This window comes from Gadus macrocephalus, chromosome 19, assembly GCF_031168955.1.
Source record: "Gadus macrocephalus chromosome 19, ASM3116895v1".
Taxonomy (NCBI): Eukaryota; Metazoa; Chordata; class Actinopteri; order Gadiformes; family Gadidae; genus Gadus; species Gadus macrocephalus.
The window spans coordinates 4,078,270-4,083,530 of NC_082400.1; positions in this window are offsets into that span (position 1 = coordinate 4,078,270).

Genomic DNA, 5,261 nt, shown 5'->3' on the forward strand with positions numbered 1-5,261 from the left:
CAAACTGTTATCACCAAACCCACGAATAATTGCAACTTCCTCTCCTCTTTCCCTTCACACCAAAGGAGAGTTTGACACGTGAATCCTGACTAGACTAGGGTGGACCCCATGCCTATCAACATTATAAAAGGACGTCACTAGCTACAGGCTTCGGCCAACAAGCTTGTGTCACATCCCCACCTCACCATTAATGATTAGTGGGGTGAGATTGTGAAATCACCATTAGTGATTAGTGGGGTGAGATCATGAACTCACCATTAGTGATTAATGGGGTGAGATCATAAAATCATTATTAGTGACTGCTGGGGAGAGGTCATGAACTCACCATTAGTGATTACTGGGGTGAGATCATGATCTCACCATAAGTAATTACTGGGGTTAGATCATGAAATCAACATTAATAATTGCTGGGTTGGGATCATGATCTCACCATTAGTGATAAGTGGGGTGAGATCAGGAAATCACCCCATTTAAAGTTCTCCCATTGTAATATGCAAGGTCATATGCATGAAGAAACGATGGCGTGCAACATTAACAAAACCATGACAGCTGTCCAGGTAACTAACAGATAGGCCCAATACCGACTGGGTCGACAGGACGGCTCACCGATGGGCTGGAGACTACAGTGGGGTCCGAGGTGACCCGGTAATGGTCATGTATCAGACGACAGTGGGGGCCGAGGTGACCCGGTGATGGGTCATGTATCAGACGACAGTGGTGTCCAATGATGTCATGTCCCGACAGTCATGGCTAGGCAGAACCAACGCACCACTCCCGGTTGTTTTGCAGACGGAGGCCTGGGTGAGAGTGGTCTGGTTCCCAGGCTAAAGGCCTTTCATTTTGCACAGAATGGCTTCATGGTCACAGCCCTGCACGCCACCAGGAGGCAGTATTTCACAAGAAAAAGTAATCAAACCCTTAATCAGTATTGGCTAAAACTGACAACTTCTATGTTTGAACGTTGACCATTTACATGATATTTTAAAGGGCTCATGTCACGCCACCAGGTGTGGGTGTGATTAGCTGCTACAAGCCGTTTGGCAAAGGTAAGGAATGATTTTCATAGTAACATCACAAGTGGGCGTGCCCACCTAGATGTCTACCCAGTGGACTGTGGCAAACGTTGCTCATCTATCCTTCATATGTGGGAGGGTGGACACATCCACTTGTGATCTCACTTTGAAAATCATTCCTTCCCTGTGCCAAACGGCTTGTAACAGTTAATCTCTCTCTCTCACACACACACACACACACACACACACACACACACACACACACACACACACACACACACACACACACACACACACAGACAGACAGACAGACAGACAGACAGACAGACAGACAGACAGACAGACAGACAGACAGACAGACAGACAGACAGACAGACAGACAGACAGACAGACAGACAGACAGACAGACAGACAGACAGACAGACAGACAGACAGACAGACAGACAGACAGACAGACAGACAGACAGACAGACAGACAGACAGACAGACAGACAGACAGACAGACAGACAGACAGACAGACAGACAGACAGACAGACAGACAGACAGACAGACAGACAGACAGACAGACAGACAGACAGACAGACAGACAGACAGACAGACAGACAGACAGACAGACAGACAGACAGACAGACAGACAGACAGACAGACAGACAGACAGACAGACAGACAGACAGACAGACAGACAGACAGACAGACAGACAGACAGACAGACAGACAGACAGACAGACAGACAGACAGACAGACAGACAGACAGACAGACAGACAGACAGACAGACAGACAGACAGACAGACAGACAGACAGACAGACAGACAGACAGACAGACAGACAGACAGACAGACAGACAGACAGACAGACAGACAGACAGACAGACAGACAGACAGACAGACAGACAGACAGACAGACAGACAGACAGACAGACAGACAGACAGACAGACAGACAGACAGACAGACAGACAGACAGACAGACAGACAGACAGACAGACAGACAGACAGACAGACAGACAGACAGACAGACAGACAGACAGACAGACAGACAGACAGACAGACAGACAGACAGACAGACAGACAGACAGACAGACAGACAGACAGACAGACAGACAGACAGACAGACAGACAGACAGACAGACAGACAGACAGACAGACAGACAGACAGACAGACAGACAGACAGACAGACAGACAGACAGACAGACAGACAGACAGACAGACAGACAGACAGACAGACAGACAGACAGACAGACAGACAGACAGACAGACAGACAGACAGACAGACAGACAGACAGACAGACAGACAGACAGACAGACAGACAGACAGACAGACAGACAGACATTAAGAGCTTACATGGTTATTACATGGAAAAGCGGCAAAATGCCGCTTTTCCACTGCATGGTACCAGCTCGACACGACTCGACTCGACTCAGCTCGCATTTTTTGCGTTTCCACCGCGAAAACATGGTACCTGGTACCTGAAGTGGCTGCTTTTTCTAGTACCGCCTCGCTCTAGGTTCCAAGCGGCTGAGCCGATGCTAAAAGGTGACGTCGGCAGACGGCCGGCCACTTATTGGCAACCATGCTGGTAACAGGCATAGCAGCGCCGCAGCCAACATATATTCCACTTATTCAACTTCTTCAACATGCCAGCTAATAATAGTAATGTTATCGATGTCCTCCATTGTTGTTATGTGGGTTCTGTCCATGTGTGGGTTGCGTAGGTCTTGTTTGCGTCGCGTACAAAAATTCGCGCAGCCGACCCCGCCCACGTCCAGGAGGTACTATTTGCGGTGGAAAAGCACCCGTGCTGCTACCGTGTCGAGTCGTGTCGAGTCGAGCTACATGTGCGGTGGAAAAGCGGCTTGATCCATGCGTTCTTGTATTGATTTCAATCATGTTATCGCCAACAATCACTTGGGTCGGACTTGGCCAACGGGAATATTTTAGGCCACTTGAATTCAAATTTGAAACCTAAACTAAACTTATGTTGATGTTGAAATTAACTGCCAGTCTTTCTTAAATGTGAAGTTGGCATTTTCTTTTATGTTGTTTTTTAAGTGGTTACTAACCAGCAATAAATGAATTCATTTAAGTTCAAATTGTTTTCTAGAATTGGTATCCATTATTATCAATTATTTTCTTCACTTCTATTCTTCTGCTTTTGCTGCGTTCGAGTATTCTCTGCAAACCTACTCGGATCTCGGAATTGACGCCACGCCCACACCTCAAGCGTTTTATTATTTCGCTCGGTCGTTGGAGGAAAACATGGACGCCCCCCGGAAAGCTGTTGTCGCGGTAGCATTGGCAGAGGACCAGGCGCTCCAAAATAAGTAGGCTATAGGCCATAGGCTATAGCCTACTTATAGATACGGACGCAGTAAGGTATTGCAGTAATACGAGTGATTGAAATTGCCGTTTAAACCACCAAAGTGGTCCAAGCACAATGAAAACAGTTCATACTTCAAGTCACGATGGGCGCAGCCATCTTGAATTCTGTCTCGGAATTTCGCTCGGTCACCACTGAGTTCATCCGAGTGGCGAGTTCGCCTTCCGAGGAAAAGGGGCGTGTTTGTGCGTGTCGCTAGGCAACGTCCTCGGACCTCCGAGACGGATGGATATTAAAACGCACCCCGCGTCGCTCATGCGTCTTCGCGTAGTGTCGGTAAACTTCGTCTGTGGCATGTTGCTTTAAATATTGCTGCCGTAAAGGATTATGGGATACCACCATCTCCTTTCGCAAAGGAAGCTCAGGAGTAACCTATGCTAAAGGAGGGTTAAAGGCACCCAGTGCAACTTTCGAGGCTTAAAAATAAACATTCAATTTCTAGTCTTTTTTACACGTAGTAAGTTTCAATAACTCCATACCATTACATACCGACATTTAAGCAGCAAAGATGAGACGTCGTTGTGTGGTGAGAACTGATACAAAATCGATAACAACAATGCCGCCATTTTCTTTATTTTTTGTAACCTACAATAAATAAAGCAGGCTTCCAGTCAATGGAAAAATGGCTTCTCCCCACCGGCGATTGTTGTTGTTTACGATTTTCTATCAGTTCTCACCACACAACGACGTCTCATCTTTGCTCCTTGAATGTCGATATGTAATGGTATGGAGTTATTGAAACTTACTACGTGTAAAAAAGACTAGAAATTGAATGTTTATTTTTCATTGAATGTTTACATAAAGTTGCACTGGGTGCCTTTAAAGGAAGCATCGAGGCTCCTTTCCTAAGCATTATTAGAATTCGAACCACCTTTCCTCCAAGCATGTCCGGGTCATCTCCATAGGAAAGGAAATTCCCTATGCAAAAAAAGAGAATTCATAGAGGCCCCTGGTGGAATGACATGAGCCCTTTAAATGAGAAATATTATACCACCAGGTGAGAGTGGGATTAGCCTTTCCAAGCAGTTTCGGGCGTGTCCACCTAAATGTGTGCTGGATAGATCAATCTACCAGCCTACCCAGTGGACTGAAGTAAACGTTGCTCATCTATCGAGAAGGGTCCATCTGCAGGCTTGGGCGTTTCCGTCATGATACAAGAACGCCCTTTAGGCGTTCCTGGTAGCGTTTCATCGACCAATCATGAGGTGTTTCAAAAGGCATACTGGGTTTCGCAAGGCATATTGCGAAGCACAGTCGCAAGGCATACTATGCTTTCCTTCCTTATTGGCAATTTTACCTCATTAGATTTAACAATCATGGAGCCCCCACTTGGCTAACGTTAGTTCTATGCTACCCGTACTAGATCTTATTTTGTAACTTGTTTGAGAAAATCGGGTTCGGTGTTGACGGTGAAAGTTAGGTCGGTTTATAGCAGTTAACGTTTTCCGGTTATTACCGGTCATTGACCCGGGAAAAAATGAGGAAGACCGACATTTCTTAATGTCCCCGGTCAGAATGACCAATGGAAATAATTCCTTGCACAATTGTGTTTAAATATGCTAGTCATTTGTTTAGCCAATTCATGTTAAACAATGAGGGTTTTGATTGACCCGGCCCGCCGATATTTCCCACCACTATCCTTGAGCCGGGTCGGGTCGGGCCTTTGATCGAGCGTTTGTGTTTTTTTTGTTATCATTGCTTTATTGGCCTAATCTGAGGAGAAATCTGCCATAAACAGAAATATAGGCCTTTATACAACGGGGGGCCTGAATCCAGCGATATTACACGGGTCTTCTCAATGCCGTGGAACGCTCCGTTCACCTGCATGGGTAGTAGTGGGGACTGGGCGTAAACAAAACGGGATGCAACG